Source organism: Loxodonta africana, chromosome 6 (genome assembly GCF_030014295.1).
Source record: "Loxodonta africana isolate mLoxAfr1 chromosome 6, mLoxAfr1.hap2, whole genome shotgun sequence".
In the NCBI taxonomy this organism is placed as follows: domain Eukaryota; kingdom Metazoa; phylum Chordata; class Mammalia; order Proboscidea; family Elephantidae; genus Loxodonta; species Loxodonta africana.
Window position 1 is genome coordinate 114511288 of NC_087347.1, and position 18963 is coordinate 114530250.

Below are 18963 nucleotides of genomic sequence, written 5' to 3' on the forward strand. Positions count from 1 at the left end.
AGGAACCAGCTGCAGGAGCCAGAGCTAGCAAAAGTCCACAAGATTTGCCTGAGAGTCCACCTATATTTGACGCAGGCCACATCTCCAATAAACTCCCTTTCAACTGATTGGCTACTCCACAACAGATCCCATCATGGAGGTGATCACATTGTATCAAATTTCATCAGGGAAGTGATCACATCACATGGCGGCCAAACTACATCACAAGTAAACCTTTCACAATATCAGTTAATCTATTTTCCATCACAAGCTTTCTGGGAACAAACTGTGTACATAAACATCTTTTCAGGGAGCATTATTGTTATTCTCTTCCTGGAATATTCTTATCATTTGCTTAACCATAAACTACAACTTTATCATACATCAGTTATAAGTGTTCTTGCTGAGAAAAAACATTTTTATCATAGTAAGTATGATGTTATGGATTGAATTATGTCCCCCAAAAATGTGTGTCAACTTGGCTAGGCCATGATTCCCAGTATTGTGTGACCATCTATCATTTTGTCATTTGATGTGATTTTTCTATGTTTTGTAAATCCTACCTCTATGATGTTAATGAGGCAGGATTACAGGCAGGTATGTTAATGAGGTAGGACTCAATCTACAAGATTAGGTTGTGTTTTATGTCAATCTCTTCTGAGATATAAAAGAGAAAAGCTAGCAGACAGGCAGGGGGACCTCGTACCACCAAGAAACAACAGCCAGGATAATAGCATGTCCTTCGGATTCCAAGTCCCTGCACTGAGATGCTCCTTGAGTGTGGAAGATTGATGACAAGGACCTTCTCCCAGAGCCGACAGAGAGAAAGCCTTCCCCTAGAGCTGGCACCCTGAATTTGAATTTATAGCCTCCTACTCGAGGGCACTGGGTTTTGGGTTTAGACTATGAGAGAGTAAACTTCTCTTTGTTAAAGCCATCTGCTTGTGGTATTTCTGTTATAGCAGCACTAGATAGCTATGACATATGACTACATACTTGTTAACTTAAGAGGGTATGTGCATATTCTGAAAGCAGAAGAAAAAAGAGAATATAGGGTAAAGGAAAGTTTGAAATCAAACCTGTGTCAGTTGCTTAGTCATGCCAGGGCTTCAGTTTTAAGGTGTTCTTTCACATCTCAAAGCTAGGAAGCTATCAAAACCAAACCAAACCCGTTGCCATCGAGTTGATTCTAACTCATTACAGCCCCATGTGGCAGAGTAGAATTGCTCCATAGTGTTTCCTTTGCTGTAATCTTTATGGAAGCAGGTCATCAGACCTTTTCTCAGTGGCACCTCTAGGTGAGCTCAAACCACCAACCTTTAAGTTAGTCAGACCCATTGCCGCTGAGTCAATTCCAACTCATAGCAGGTTAGTAGTCAAGTGCAAAACTGCCACCCAGTACCTTTACAGTACTTTTAAATTGAGGGGCGATCTAATGTGACTTAATTTTTAAAAGGATTACCCTAGATGCTAAATTCAGAACAGATGGTAGGGGATAAGGCCAGAAGCAGTCAGGAATCTGCTACTATGCTCCAGTCTACAGATGACAGTGACTCATACCAGAGTGAATACAGCAGGAGTAATGAAAAGTAACCAGATATGGACATATTTTTTCTTTTTTTCATTTCTTTCTTTTTTATTTTGAAGCAATAATAAATCTAGAGAAAATCTGGAAGTACTATATGAAGAACACTTTTTTCCTGAAACAATTGAGAATAAATTATTGATCTAAAGCCCCATCACTCTGAATACGTTAATGAAATTTCCTAAAAGCAAGGGTGTTCCCTTTAATAATCATAATATAATCAACAAAATCAGGAAATTAACATCAGTACATTATGCTGCCATCTAATCCTCAGATTCCATTCAATTTTCTCCATGTCTTTTATAGCAAAAGGATCCAATTCAGAATCATGCATTGCGTTTACTTTACTGTGTCTCTTCAGTCTACTTAAGGCTTGAATAGTTCCTTAGCCTTTCCTTGACTCTGATGACCTTGTACTTTTGAAAATTATAGAAGGGTTGTTTTGCAGAAGAGCCCTGGTGGCGCAGTGGTTAAGAGCTCGGCAATTTGAATCCACCAGCCACTCCTTGGAAACCCTATGGGGCAGTTCTACTCTGTCCTGTAGGGTTGCTATGAGTTGAAATTGACTCAGTGGCAACAGCTTTGGGTGTTTTATAGAATGTCTCTCAATTTGTTTTTGATGCTTCTTCACGATTAGAGTAAGGTCACCATGAGTTGGAATCAACTCCCTGGCAACGGGTTTGGTTGTTTGTGCTTTTTTAAAATGCATATTTGGCAGGAATGTTACAGGGCTGAGGCTGTGTTCTTCTCCTTGAATTCTGTTTGGAGATGCATGATATCAATTTGTTCCATTACTGATGCTATTCATTTTATCACTTGATTAAGGATACACACTTCTCCTCTGTAAATTTATTCTTTTCTGCTTTGTATTTAGTGGAGGAGAGTTATGTAAATATCTAGTTCCTCCTAAAGCTTTCAATTTATTATTTCTATCTGTATGAACTCATGGTTTCCTATTTTAGTAAATAATTATGACCCTTTACTATCATTATTTATTTAATGTTCAAATTATTCCTGATTTGGCCAGTGAGAGTCTCTTCAAGTTGTCTTCTGAGTCTTTTCATGTGTTCTCAAGATTCTGTGTATTCTGAAGGTAGAGCCAACAAAGTTTATTGATGTATTGGATTCAGGTTGACTCCAAGGTATTTTAGCCAGAGTAAATACTGGGATGGTGAAGAGGAAGGAGGAGTGACTTGTGGGAGGTTACAGAGGTTGGGGAATATCTGAGATTAATTTTTGGACATGGACCTTTGAGTTGCCTAGTAGATACCCTGTTGGAAGCCTTTGCATTATAACTTTAGGGTATAAGGGAGAGGTCTAGACAGAGAAATAAATTTGGAAGATGTCACCCATAAAACCAGAAAAGGTCACTTGGAGAGTAAATGTAAACAGAGAAAGATTAGGGGAACCAACGTAGGAGACTTAAAGGAATGGCCCATGAGGTAGGAGGAAATCTATAGTGATGTTATAGAAGCAAGGTAAAGAAAATATTTCAAGGAGAAGGGAGAAATCACTTGTATTAAATACTGCTGAGAGCAGAAGATTGACTATTGGGTTTAGCAATGTGGAGCTCAATGGTAGCCTTAACAAGAAGAATCTTGTCAAGAGAGCTGAAGGATATGATGAAAGCAGCAAGGTGGAGACTGGGAAAGAATTCTAAGCAAAGGTAATAGCATGTCCCAAGGCTCTAAGTTAGGAAAGCCTAGTCTTTTAATGAGCTGAAAGATGGTCTTGCACCTAAAGCATAGTGTTTGCAATGAAGTTGAAGATGTTGGCATGGGCCAAACCACCTAGACCCTCGTAGGTGAGGGTTGGTCTTTATTTGAAGGGCAATGGAAGTCGCTAAAAAGTTTTAAGCAGGAGAGTGATGTGATTCAATTTATATTTTTCAGAAGATCACTCTGGATACTATAAAAAAAAAAAGAAAATTTTTTTATGAAGGGTAAATTGGAGGGGCAAAAGAAGTAGTGACAACTAAGAGACTATTAAAGCATCCAATGAAAGATGGTATGGAGGCTTTGACTAAGGTGGTAGCAGAAGAAGTAAATTGATATTTTAAATGTAATTTGGAGATAAGATATACAGAATTTACTGACAGATTGGGTAACAGGATAAAGGAAAGGAAGGAATCTGGCCTAAACAATTGTGTGAGGTTAGTGCCATTTCCTGAGATGGAGAAGACGGAAAGGAGCAGATCTGAAGACAGAAGAAATCAAGTTTAAGTTTGACAGGCTTGTGAGATACTGAAGGAGAGTTGTCAAAGAGAAAAGTAGATGCATGAATAGGGCTCAGAGGCAAGACCTGGAGTGAAGACATAAATTTAGGAATTGAGATGGTATTTAAAATTACAACAATAGATGAAATGATTTAAGAAGAGAATATAGAAAGAGAAGGAAAGGAATCTTATATAATGCCCTGAAGAAATTTTACATTTATAGATTGGATACAGGAAAAGTATCCAACAAAAGAGGCAGAAAAGTGACTACAGAAATAGGAGGGAAACAGAAAAAGTGATGGCACAAAACCTAAGGGAGGAGAGTATTTCAAGATGGTAAATATTGACCACTGCTGAAAAAGGAAGTAAGCTTTAGGTTAAAAAAAAAAAAAGTCCATTTGATCTGGCAACAGGGAAGTCACTGGTGATCTTGACAAGAACAGTTTCAGGGAGTGGATCCAGATTAGAATAGCCTGAAGAGTGACAGACAGGTGAGCCATTGCAGACACTGCCCCCTAAATGGGGTGATCTCAGGAGGTGAATATAGAGGCAAGGGTGATTGGTTATTCTTTCTTGGGTTTTTTGTCTCTGGGGTAGAGGATAGTAGACATGTTTGTATGCTGATGGCAATAATCAGGAGATAGAGAGAGAGATGATGTAGGAAAGAGGGGAGAACTGAAAGATAGTCGTTGATAAGGTGAGAGAGGAGGAAATCCAATGATGTGATGGTCATGCAACTCAAGGGGGCAGCATTCACATTGTGTTTTGAAATAGTCCAACCACAGAAAATACCATGTGAGTGGTGCCCCCTGAAGTTGTGCAGTAAAGTGGTACCAGGAATCCAGAGCTCATGTAGCAGAAGGAAATGAAGCAGATGAAGTGAGGTCAGACTTTTTAAGAAGGGAAGGGAGGAAAGAAGATGGATACAGACACAGGGAGATTTGTAGAAATGGGAAATGAAGAAGATTAGATAGTATATACAAAAGAAAAATAATTATTTATTAACTTACCTTTTAAGATTCTCACCAAGTGAAATAAGTCAAAGGATTTTAGAATCAGACAGAGCCAGGTTTAAAATTTTAGTTCAGCCATTTACCAACTAAATGATTTTGGGCAAATTAACTCCTCTAAACCTCAGTTTCCTCATTGGTAAAATGAGACTTAGGATACCCTACTAGTGCATATGATTATTGCTGTTAGGTGTTGTCGAGTTGGTTCCAATTCATAGTGACCCTATGTACAACAGAGCGAAACACTGCCTGGTCCTGCCCCAACCTCACAATCGTTGCTATGTTTGAGCCCTTTGTTGCAGCCACTGTATCAACCTGTCTTGTTGAGAGTCTTCCTTTTCCACTGACCCTCTACTTCAGCAAGTACGATGTCCTTCTCCACAGACTGGTCCCTCCCGATAACATGTCAAAGTATACAAGACGAAGCCTTGCCAGCTTTGCTTCTAAGCAGCATTCTGGCTGTCCTTCTTCCAAGACAGATTTATTTGTTCTTCTGGCAGTCCGTGGTATATTCAATATTTTTTACCAACAAAGAAGGCATCAATTCTTCTTCCACCTTCCTTATTCATTGTCCAGCTTTCACGTGCATCTGAGCTACTGAAAATACCATGACATGGGCCAGGTATACCTTAGTCCCCAAAGTGAACTTGCTGCTTTTTAACACACTTTAAAGAGGTCTTTTGCAGCAGATTTGCCCAATGCAACATGTCTTTTGATTTCCTGGCTGCTGCTTCCATGGGTGTTGATTGTGGATCCAAGTAAAATGAAATCCTTGACAACTTTAGTTTTTTCTGCATTTATTATGATGTTGCTTATTGGTGCAGTTGTGAGGATTTTTGTTTTCTTTATATTGAGGTGTAATCCATACTGAAGGCTGTAGTCTTCGATCTTCATTAGTAAGTACTTCAAGTCCTCTTCACTTTCAGCAAGCAAGTTTGTGTCATCTGCATGTTGAAGGTTGTTGATGAGTCTTCCTCCAATCCTGATGCCATGTTTTTCTTCATATAGTCCAGCTTCTTGGATTATTTGCTCAGCATACAGATTGAACAAGTACGGTGAAATGATACAATCCTGGCGCACACTTTTCCTGACTTTATACTACACAGTATTCCCTTGTTCTGTTTGAGCGACTACTTCTTGGTCTTTGTGCATGTTCCTCATGAGCACAATTAAGTGCTCTGGAATTCCCGTTCTTTGAAATGTTATTCATAATTTGTTATGATTCACACATCAAATGCCTTTGCATAGTCGATAAAACACAGGCAAACATCTTTTTGGTATTCTCTGCTTTCAGCCAAGATCCACCTGACATCAACCATGATGTCTTCTGAATCTGGTTTGAGCTTCTGGAAGTTTCCTGTCGAGGCACTGCTGCAGTTGCTTTTGAATGATCTTCAGCAAAACTTTCTTGTGTGTGATATGAATGATATTGTTCAATAATTTCCATGTTCTGTTGGATCACCTTTCTTTGGAATTGGCACAAATAAGGATCTCTTCCAGTACGTTGGCCAGGAAACTCTCTTCCAAATTTCTTGACATAGATGAGTGAACATCTCCATTTCTGCATCTGTTTGTTGAGACATCTCAATTGGTATTTTTTCAGTTCCTGGAGCCTTGTTTTTTGGCATTCCCTTCAGTTCTTGATCATATGCTACCTCCTCTAATGGCTGAATATCGACCAATTCTTTTTGGTACAGTGACTCTGTATATTCCTTCCATCTTCTTTTGATGCTTCCCTCATCATTCAAAATTTTCTCTGTAGAATCCTTCAGTACTGCAATTCAATGCTTGAATTTTTTCTTCAGTTCTTTCAGCTTGAGAAACGCTGAGCATGTTCTACCCGTTTGGTTTTCTAACTCCAGGTCTTTGCACATTTCATTATAATACTTTACTTAGTCTTCTCTAGCCGCCCTTTGAAATCTTCTGTTCAGATCTTTTACTTCATCATTTCTTCCATTTGCTTTAGCCACTCTACATACAAGAGCAAGTTTTCAGAGTCTCCCCTGACATCTATTTTGGTCTATTCTTTCTTTCCTATCTCTTTAGTGACTGTTTGCTTTTTCATGTATGATATGCTTGATGTCATGCTGCAACTCATCTGGTCTTCAGTCATTAGTGTTCAATGCATCAGATCTGTTCTTGAGACGGTCTCTAAATTTAGGTGGGATATACTCAAGGTCGTACTTTGGCTCTCGTGGACTTGGTCTAATTTTCTTCAGCTTCAGCTTGAACTTGCACATGAACAATTGATGGTCTGTTCCACAGTTGGCCCCTGGCCTTGTTCTGACTGATGATACTGAGTTTCTCCATCGTCTCTTTCCACAGATGTAGTTTATTTGACTCCTGTGTATTCCATCCAGTGATGTTCATGTGTATAGTTAAGGTTTATGCTGTTGAAAAAAGGTATTTGCAATGAAGAAGTCATTGGTCTTGCCGCCTTCACTGGCTGCCCCTTTGTCTTGTCTCTTTCTGAAGCCAGTCCCACAGGGGGTTCTGGCCTCCACCCATGCCTCATCCAGGGCTGGGCTTCCTTCCCTCTCCAGCTGACCTTGGGTGCATACTTTGTGCCACTAACTTGAGTAACAACTTTGTTTGTCACTCAAGGGATTCAGTTTATCAATTTTCTTGTATGGAATATTAATGCAGTATTCCCGAAATTACTTTCTTGTTTCCTTTTACAACAGGTCAAAAGGACAACAAGAAAATAAAGCTGCTGAATTGCCAAAAAAAAAAAAAAAAAGTCGTTGGTCTTGCAACTCTCTATCATGTGATCTCCAGCACCATTTCCATCACCAAGGCCACATTTTCCAACTACTGATCCTTCTTCTCTGTTTCCAACTTTCAAATTCCAATCACTAGTAGTTATCAATGCATCTTGATTGCATGTTTGATTAACTTCAAACTGTAGAAGTTGATAAAACTCTTCAGTTTCTTCATCTTTGGCCTTAGTGGTTGGTGTATAAATTTGAATAATAGTCATATTAACTGGTCTTCCTTGAATGTGAATGGATATTATCCTATCACCGACAGTGCTGTCTTTCAGGATATATCTTGAAGTGTTCTTTTTGACGATGAATGTGACATCATTCCTCTTCCATGTGTCTGTCAGTTTGTTGTACTGTGGTGGCTTGCATGTTGCTGTGATGCTAGAAGCTATGCCACTAGTATTTCAAATACCAGCAAAGTAGCCCATGTTGGACAGGTTTCAGTGGAGCTTACAGACTAAGACAGACTAAGAAGAAGGACCTGGCTGTCTACTTAGGGGAAAAAAAAATTGGCTAGCAAAAACCTTAGGAATAGCAGCGGAACAGCAGTATAGTGCCAGAAGATGAGCCCCTCGGGTCGGAAGGCACTCAACATACGACTGGGGAAGAGCTGCCTTCTCAAAGTAGAGTCAATTTTAATGTCTTGGATGGGGTAAAACTTTCAGAACCTTCATTTGCTGGGGTGGCATGACTCAAAATGTGAAGAAACAGCTACAAACCTCCATTCATGTTCAGAACTTGGGAGGTACAAAGGATGAACGTAGGAAAATTGGAAGTTGTAAAAAATGAAATGGACTGCGTACAATTGTGACAAAGACTAAATTCTATATATACATGTAAAACACATAGCACAACGTCCTGGTATACGGTAGGTGATCAATTATGGTAACATTCATAATGAATATGCTATGAAAACCGTGAAGTGCTACTCACTTGGAAGGCTTTGCTCTTGTTTTCCCCTTGCTTGGCCATAAAGAAGTTTTAATATATGCCCAAATCAGAAAAAAGAGAAAAAATCACAAAGATTTTGCCACATGAGTTTAAAATGTATGAAACAGCCTTATAGGTTGTTAGGTAAAGTTTTCTTCCAAGATATTTTTGTCTCCATGTCTTCTCCCTGGAGAAATTTTTAAAATAAGTTATTTGTTAAAGCAATGTGTGAAGCCGGGATGCTAATGATGTGAAGTACCCAGGGGAGACACACTTTTATTAGATTTTCACTGGTTGGTGAAACAGAAAAGATTTTGTTTCTTCAGTATCAAGAGCTATTTTGCTACACAACAAAAGGCAAGGGTTTTTCCATGCAAGCGTGTTTCCTCTCTGGCATAATTCTCAGTTATTTCAAGGTGTTATCAATACAGCCATGGAGAGAATTTTGATACATAGAAAATTTAAGAGATTAGGAGCCTGAAAGATCCGCCTTGGTTTAGTCCTCAGAGGAATGTGGTGGCACAACAGTTTAATTAGGTCTTAGTGACAGAGCAAACATTGTTTGTGAAAGGAGCAGCAACAGTGGGACTACCCCATCCTCATCTACCTTGCTGGCTTTGAGCAAAGAGAAACTAAGAATTCTCTATGATGATGCCATGAGGACAATTACAATAGGAGGTACAACTGGAAGAGAAAGACATGCTAGGAGAACAAGAAACACTTCAGAGAAAAATCCTCTAAATCAGAATTATTGGGCAGTATTGATTCATTCGTGCAGTAATGTTTAATAAGCATCTCTTGTCATGACAGAAGTCCTTGGTTGCCACAAATGGTTAGGTGCTTGGCTACTAGCTGAAAGGTTGGCAGTTCGAGCCTACCCAGAGGAGCCTCGGAAGACAGGGCTGGCTGCCGTACCCCATTGGACCAGTGGCAGGAGTGGGTCTGAGAGGTACAGGTCAGATTCCAAAAAAAGAGGTGGAAAAAGCCGGATTGATCAGATCGTGCTTTTATTAGGGAACTTGCAGACAGAGGTCAGCTCCAAGATTCCCGCGGTGGAGAGTGATGTGCGGAACCACCTGGGTAGAGGTCAGTGCACAAAGTGTAGAGGTGGCTGTTTATATACTTAAGGCTTATATGCAAGGATACATACGTGCAGGGGAGCCAGGAGAAACATGTCTGCTTTGTGATGGATGGAAGTGTTGGTACTATTTAATGGATTCCAACTGATGTTGCCATAAAGTCAGGTGTTTTGGTGTGTTTCTTCCTGGCCCAGATCATTGCTCAGTAAGGTACTCTGGCTTTTTCCCAGAGCCTTTGAGGGGAAGATCCACCTTGTATTGTTCAGAGCCCTTTCACTGGCGATCTGCTTCTGAAAGGTCTTGGCCTTGAAGACCCTAGGAAGGCAGTTCTACTCTGCACACGTGGGGGTCTCCCTGAGTAGGAATCGACTTAATGGCAACTAATAACGACAACGTTGTCATGACACTGTGGTCCATCCTATGGAAGGATTCATAGAAGAATAACCCCTGAACCCTGCCTTTGAGGTTCTCGTGGTCTGAAATAAGACATTTGTTATTATCTGAGATCTAGTCAGCCCCCAACTCATGGTGACTCCATACACAATGGGATTGGACTCATAATCTATAAGGTTTTTGTTGGCTGATTTTCAGAAGTAGATCGTCAGGCCTTTCTTCCTAGTCTGTCTTAGTCTGAAGGCTCTATTGAAACCTGTTCAGCATCACGGCAACCAATCTTTCCTTGTTAGGGATAGTGAACTATTCTAGTTATGGGTGATTAATAAATGCAAAATCTTAGATCTAATCCTGACTTTATTGTGTCATACTGTCCTAAGCAGCAAAATGGCTAAGAGCTTGGCTGCCAACCAAAAGGTGGGCAGCTCGAATCTACCATCCTGTCCTTGAAAATCTCATGTGGCAGTTCTGCTCTGCCTTATAGGGTCGCTAGGAGACAGAATCGACTTGAAGGCAATGCATTTTTTTTTTCGGTCCTAAGTTCCACTAACTAGTTCACAGTAACAGCATCTCCGAATGCTTGCTAACCTGCTCCTCAGATGCCGTTCAACATTCACGTCAATCTAGCTGCTAGTGTTTAAGGATTTCCATGTTAATTGCTTCTCCTATTTTACTGCAGTTAATCTTGTATCTTCTATTTATCTCTGCTGTTTGCATATGCCCATTTATACACTGTGATACATAGCCAGGTAAACCAAAACCAAACCCATTGCCATGGAGTCGATTCAGACTCATAGCTGCCCTGTAAGACAGAGTAGAACCGCTTCATAGGGTTTCCAAGGCTGTAAATTTTTTACAGCAGCAGACTGTCTCATCTCTCTCTGCAGAATGGGCTAGTGGGTTCTAACTGCCAATCTTTCTATTACTAGCCAAGTGGTTAACCACTGTGCCACCGGAGCTCCTTATACTGCCAGGTAAAAAAAAAAAAAACAAACTCATTGCCATCGAGTCGATTCTGACTCACAGTGACCCCATAGGACAGAGTAGAGCTGCCACATAGGGTTTTCAAGGAGCACCTGCTGGATTCAAACTGCCTACCTTTTTTTTGGTTAGCAACAGTAGCTCTTAACCACTACACCACCAGGGTTGCCAAGTAGGAGATACTAAATCACTATTTATCACCAAAAGTGAAGCCTGGGAATCTGTATTTTAACTTAAATTGTTTTAAATATTCCATAAGGCAGAGGAATGTCTTCTCATTGTAAAAGATTCACAGGATATGCATATGTCAAATGTCCTCCTTGACTGTCTTTTCAATCCCTCCCATACCCTCCAAGATCTAGTCACTGATACTAGTAAAGTATGAATCCTTTTAGACCCTTTCCTATGCCTTTACAAACATAATTGTACATACAGAAATATTTTACCTTCTTTTAAATCCATGTCTTTGCACAAATAATAATGCTCACATTTAGTATGTGCCAGGCATTCTTTTAAGTGCTTTAGTCGTATTAACTGATTTAATTTTACAATAATCTTATGATGTAGGTACTATGAATATTATAATCCCTAGTTTACAGATGAGGAAACTGAGGCAGAAAGAGCTTAAGTAACTTGTGCAAGTCAAACAGTAACCGAGAGGACTGTCATAAAAAGCAAGTGGTCTGGGTCCTAAGAGTGTGCTGTGAACCTCCTTACCATACCAGTATCGTATTACATGCATTATTCAGCAACGTGCTTTTTTCAGCTGTTCTTGGGTGGCACAAATGGGTAAGCGCTCAGCTGCTAGCAGAAAGACTGTCAGTTTCAACCCACCCAAAAGCACCCTGGAAGACAGGCCAGGTGATCTGAAAGATCACAGCCTTGAAAACCCTGTGGAGCAGTTCTACTGTGCACACATGGGGTTGCCTTGAGTTGGAATCGAATTGACAGCAACCAACAACAACAATACGTCTTGGAGCATGTTTATGACACTTTTTAAAGCTCTTTACTCCTTTTTTAAACTGCTGCACAGCATTCTGAAAGTCAAAATATGGATATACCACATTTTATTTAGCAGTCCTGATGGCTTGACATGTATGTAGACCACTTACAATTTTTTGCTGTTAGTAACAGTGTTACATAGATGATGAGTACATGGGGGGTTATTATACTTACTATGTTTACTTTGTATATGTTTTAAATTTTCCATAATGAAAGTTTTTTTTTTTAAATCCTAGAGTAAAAATTCATTATATCTGCATCTTTGTGGTTGTGTGTGAGATTGTGTGTGAGAATTACTTAGTATAAATACTAAGAAATGGAATTGCTGGGTTAGAGAGTACGTGCATTTTAAAAACGTAATAGGCACTACTGGACTGTAATATCCAAAATGAGCTTTACTAATTTATGTACCCACTAATAGTACATGTGGAGCACCGTATCCTCACAATACTTAATATTACCAATCTTTTAAATTTTCGTTAATGTTGAACAAAAAATTGTTTCGATATGCACTTCCCTAATCCTTGGTGAGGTTAAACAATTTTACATATGTCTGTTGGCCATTTGTATTCCTCACCCGTGAAGAGTGGTTTCAAATTCTTCACTTGTTTTTCTATGGGAAATCTGTGTTTCTATACAATCTCTCAGAGGAAGCTTATATTCAATTATTCTTGGGAGCCAGTGCTTTAAGGAATGTCATATTTGGCTCCATGTCATAGAGGCGAGGACTTCCCTGCTAATATTGTCCTTCTGAGTACCAAAACACCTTAGTTAATGAAACCAAACCAAAAGTAAACCCATTGCTGTTTGGTTGATTCCAACGCACAGCTACCCTAGGCCGGAGTAGAACTGCCCCGCAGGGTTCCCAAGGCTGTAAATCTTCACAGAAGCAGGCTGCCACATCTTTCTCCCACAGAGTGGCTGGTGGGTTCAAAATGCTGACCTTTCAGTTCGCGGTTGAGCACTTTAACCATTGTACCACCATTGCTCCTGTGAATGAAACCAGCAGACCCGTTTAGTATCATGGAAAACCCAAGTCTCTCTCAAATTTCTCTCAGCTGCTCTGACTCTTGGGTATCAGTGATGTCCTTTATCTCTCTTCTCAGCCAACTGAGATGCCCTGTTCCTCTTCCACTTTTCTTCCACCCCTACTCCCTCCACCATCTCGTATGCTTCTAAGGGGAAAAGAAGAGAATTGGGTCAAAGTGTTGCTAGCAAGATTACGTTCTTTAAAAGCAACATCCGCCTTTATGATCTTTCTGAAAATGATTCCACCTTTTTCCACAAGCCTGCTTGCAAGGGACAAATCGGCATGCTTAACATGCTGAAGATACAGCTCACATTGAAACCACTGCTGACTCAGCAGAAAAGCTCTTTTCAGAGCTTTAATATTCTTTAATCCATTCTAGTCAACACACTGGAGTTGCCCAGGTGTCGCAAAATTATTTTTCTCTTCTGGTTAATGTTGGATTCAAAACTGTAACCGTCATCTCTTCCAGGTCCCTCCTTTCAAGCTTCTCGTTTGGCACTATCATTTTCTGAAATTATTTCTCCTCCTCTTCATTTAGCCAGAAGTAATAAAAATAAAACTCAATTACCCAGATACCAATCCAGGTTAAAAAAAAATTCCAAAAGCAAAATAAAGCTACAAAATTGAAAACAGGGAGCCAGAGATGTCAATTTGTAAATGACAACAAATCTAAAAACAAAAAAGGAATAAATGGTGTCTATCTTAAGCTGGGTTCTCTAGAGAAGCGAAATCATTGAAACGTATACACACACACACACATATATAGACAGAGAGAGAGATTTCTCTCAAGGAAATGACTCACGTGGTTGTAGAGACTGGCAAGTCCCAGGTCCATGGGTCAGGTGTCAGTCAGAGGCTTCTCCTGACTCACGTAGCTTCAGGGGCTGATGAACTCAAGATTGGCAGGTCAGATGGCAGGCTGCTGGCTCACAGGCTGTGGAGGCTGACAAATCCCAAGACTGGCAGGTAAGCTGCTAGCTCAAGTTCCAAGAACCAGAGGTCAGATGGTGAAAAGCTGCCTGCAGGGTCCATAGCGAGAACTTTGCTGGGACATCCATTTGTATACTACAGGCAGGCCACACCCCCAAAAAAACTCTCTTTCAGCTGATTGGCTGCTCATAGCAGATCTTATCGATTACATCATTACATAACGGCCAAACCACTGAGAATCATGATCCAGCCAAGCTGACACACAACCTTAACCATCACAATGTAGTTATAGAACTTCCATATGGAGAGGAAGTCAAGGCAATATCAAGAAATAACAGACTGTTTTAAACTTAGATAAAGGTAAATTTCAGAGTAACTACGAAGAAAATTAATAAACTTACTCACCAAAATAAAAACGAAGAAAATTATAAAGACACACCACTACACACTCATTGCCATTGAGTCAATTCTGACCCATGGCAACCCTAAAGGACAGAGTAGAACTGCCCCATAAGGTTTCCATGGAACAGCTGGTGAATTTGAACTGCCCACTTTTTGGTTAGCAGCCTGAGCTCTTAACCACTGTGTCACAATTAGAGGGGAGTACATTGGGTTGGGGGTGGCAATGGCAGTTAAGTGGTAGAATTTTTCCCTTCCATGCCTTTTATTCCCTGCTGATATACCCCATGTACAGCCACTACCCATCAGTCAGTGGAGGTTTGCATGTTGCTATGATGCTAAACAGGTTTCAACAGAGCTTCCAGACTAAGACAGACTAGGAAGAAAGGCCTGGGGATCTACTGCTGAAAATCAGCAATGAAAACCCAATTGGATCACAACTATCTAATCTGCAATGAATCATGGAGATGGCGCAGGACCGGGCAGTGTTTCCTTCTGTTGTGCATAGGGTCGCCATGAGTTGGGTGACCTGATGGCAGCTAAAAACACCATATTGGATCAGAGCGGCTACAGGAGGTTGAAAGGTACAAAAGTTCTCAGTACAGCTGGATGAGGGTAGGCTTTTGAACATTCTGGCCACCAGAGGGAGAACTTGACCATTGTCTTGTTTCTCATTTTCTTCGTTTTTCAGGTATAAAGAAATTGTTTTTTTGTACTGTTTTGGAATCCTAGGTTTTTACAACGAGAGGGGATTTTTGAAATCCTCTTATACAACATTTTCATCTTGTAAATGGAAAAACTAAGACCAGGTGACACAGCTAGGATGAAAGCTCAGTAATCCTAACTCCTATTCTAGGACTCCTTCACCAAAAAACAAAACAACAACAAAACATAGTCTTCATTGTCTCTATTATTTTAACTTCTTTGCTGAAATATCAGTATCTGGTATCACCTTTTAGAAGGTAACTCAAAAGCATGTTTCAAAGACAATTGCACTCATTAGACAAATGTGTATGTGTGTGCACACAAGCCTGTGTTAACACAAAAGGTCACGTTGTCAAATCAGACTCACACAAATCAAAGATCTTACCTAGTATCAAGCTTTACTAATAATTTTAAGAATACGATTGACCCAGGGAAAAAAAAAAAAAAAAAAAGAGGCACAGGGAAATTAGGGAGAGGTCTGAGACATTGACACCTGCTCCCCAGGTCCTTTCTTCCCACATAAGTTTGTCATATTAACTATATAAGGAAACGTCTCCATTTTACAGTCATATAACACATCTGCTAGGTCTTTGGAAACCTTGGTGGCATAGTGGTTAAGAGCTCAGCTGCTAACCAAAAGTTCAGCAGTTTAAATCCGCTAGGCGCTCCTTGGAAACCCTATGGGGCAGTTCTACTCTGTCTATAGGGTAGCTCTGAGTCGGAATCGACTCAACGGCAACGGGTTTTGTTTGCTAGGTCTTTTGCTGTTGTCACTCAGACTGCTAATCCCACTCCCCCACCCCCGCAATTATGGGGTTTATTAGGGAAGTAACAGTTACAATTCAGCCACAAGAACACTCAGGGTAGAGTCCTTCCATTAGGGTAGCCTCTCCCCAACTGTGCTCTCAGGCACACTTCTCCCTGGCTCTCAGTCTCTGCCCAAAGACACTCAGCTTTCTTCTCTCTATGTGGGCCGGGAAGCCCATCGCTCTGTCTCCTGCTGCCGGGTCTCTCTTGCTGCCGGGTCTCTCCTTAGGATGTTAATATTTTTTGTCATTTTTATCTTTAATCTTCAAATAGGATCATTTCTATCTTCAAATTCTCTGACACTTTTGCTGTCATCTCCAATCTGCTGTTAAACCCATCCCGGAAATTTTAAATTTTGTATAGTGAATTTTCAGTTCTAGAATTTCCGTTTGGTTGTTATATATATATATATATACCTGAGTTATCATATTTGTCCCTGTATTATCAGCATCTTTTTCTGTCATTTAGAATAGTTATTACAGTTGTTTTAAAATTTTTCTCTCCTAATTTCAGCATCTAGCTCACCTTGGGATCTGTCTCCACCGATTGTCTTCTTTCTTTACATTTTCCTGTTTCTTCATTTTGGCCTGTATCCTGACATCGTAGAGACACTGGATGCTGTTATGTTTCTCTGGAGTGCATTGATTTTTGTGCTAGCAGTCTGTCAACTTTGCTATATTCAAGTGCCAGACTGTCTCAGTTACGATTGGTGGCAGCCGCAATCCTTGTTCAGTCTTTCTGTGTTACCTGAAGTCTTCCTCACGTATATGTATCTCAGGAGTCAGACAGAGATTTAGGTAGAGTTTTTATGCAGAATTTGCTGCTTCCACTCTGTGGTTCTCTCCAAGATTCCCCTTCCTCCTCACTGTCCTGTCACCGTTGTTGCTTCAACTCTGTTCTCTTATTCCACAACCGGTAAGACAGCTGGTTTCTACTTAAATTTTAATAACCCCATGCAAAACAAACTAGGCCTTCCTTCAGGCTAAATGCTATTAAAAATGGTAAACTCACCCAGTTCTGTTTCCTCCTACCTAGTGGTGGCTTCTCTGCAGTTTCTGCTTCATTTTGGTTACTCTCCAATACATTCAAGTAATTGTTTAAAAATTTTTTCCCAGAAGGATTTGTCTAACTGGAGCTACTTGGCCGTTACTGAAAGTGGAACCATCCTTCAGTTCATTTTCCATACAGCAACCAGGACGATATTTTAAATAAAGGAAATAAGGCCATGCCAATTTACTGGTTAAAACCTATCAATGGCTTCACATTACCCTTGAAATAAAATTCAAACTTCTCACTGTTGCCTGAATAATCTAGCTTTTTTCTTCTGTACAAACCTCATTAAAAACCAAAAAACCAAACCCATCGCCTTTGAGTTGATCCTGACTCATAGCGACCCCCTAGGACAGAGTAGAACTGCTCTATAGGGTTTCCAAGGTGCCGCTGGTGGATTTGAAATGCCGACCTTTTGGTTAGCAGCCAAACGCTTAACTGCTGTGCCACGAGGACTCCACAAGCCTCATTAGCTACCACTTTCTCCCTCAATCAATGTGCTTAAACCATATTCTTTGCTTTTATTCTTTGAATAAAGCTCTAAGTTCTTCCCTTTCCAAGGGCCTTTGCACTGATGATACTGTCTGTCAGGAATACTCTTCCAAGCTCTCCGTAAGATCTGCTCATTTTCATCCGCCAGGTCTCAGCTCATGCATCTCCTCTGCAACAGTAAAAAAACTAAAGAAAGTGAGTTTTTTCCTATTCCAGAAAAAAAAACATGGAAATACCATCCAGGTAAAGAAATAGTAAAAGGCCTGCATTTATGTGCCCCCTCCCCAGTTATTGTCCCTTCTTCACCACAGAGATAAACATGATCCTGACTATTGTGGTAATCATTTCCTTGCTATTTTGTATAGTTTTACCATCTATAATAAAATTCTGTCTATAAACAATATAGCTTAGTGTTGCTCGCCTTAAGTGGTATCATTGTATAATTTTTTTGGTGTGATTTCTTTTATTCAGCATTGCTTTTATGAGATTCATCCTTGTTACTGTGTGCAGTAGCAATTTATTTATTTTATTGCTTTATGGTATTCCATCAGATGAGTAGATCACAATTTATTTATGTATTCAACTACTGATGGGTATTTGGATTGTTTTCAGTTTTGGGTTATTATGAATAATGCTGCTGTAAATATTCCTATACTTGTGTCCTTTGTAAGAGATACCTGCAAGTGGATTTACCATATCATTGGATATGAGTATCATAAATCTTACTGGATAGAGCTAGTTTTCCAAAGTGGATTACCAGTTATCCTCCCACCTACAGTTTATGAGAGTCCCTGCTGCTCTATATCTGAACTAGCACTGGAATTGTCAGATTTAACAAATGTTTACCATTCCAGTGGGTGTATGGAGTTTCTCACCGTGATTTTAATTTGCATTTCCCTGGTTGCTAAAGAGGTAAAGCACTTTTTCATTTATTCATTGACCATTTGTATATCTTCTTTTCGAAGCTTATGAGCAGCCAACTAAGATATCCCACTGGTCTCACCCCATCGGGAGCAAGGGAGAATGAAAAAAACCAAAAACACAAGGGAAAGATTAGTCCAAAGGACTAAACCACAGCTACCACAGCCTCCACCAGACTAAGCCCAGCACAGCCAGATGGTGACCAGCTACCACCACCAACTGCTCTGACAGGGATCACAGTAGAGGGCCCCAGACAGAGCAGGAGAAAAAGTTGAACAAAATTCTAACTCACAGAAAAAAGACCAGACTTACTGGCCTGACAGAGGCTACAGAGCCCTGAAAGTATGGCCCCCAGACACCCTTTTAGCTCAGTAATGAAGTCATTCCTGAGGTTCACCCTTTGGTCAAAGATTAGATAGGCCCACAAAACAGAATGAAGCTAAAGGGGCACACCAGCCCAGATACAAGGACTAGAATGCAGGAGGGGACAGAAAAGCTGGTGGGTGATTGGGAACCCAAGGTCGAGAAGGGAGAGGGTTGACGTGTCATGGGTTTGGCAATCAATGTCACAAAACAATGTGTGTATTAATTGTTTAATAAGAAGCTAGTTTGTTCTGTAAACCTTCATTTAAAGTACAATTAAAAAAAAAAGCCAAAAAAATCTTACTTTTGAGAAGTAAGTTTTAAACT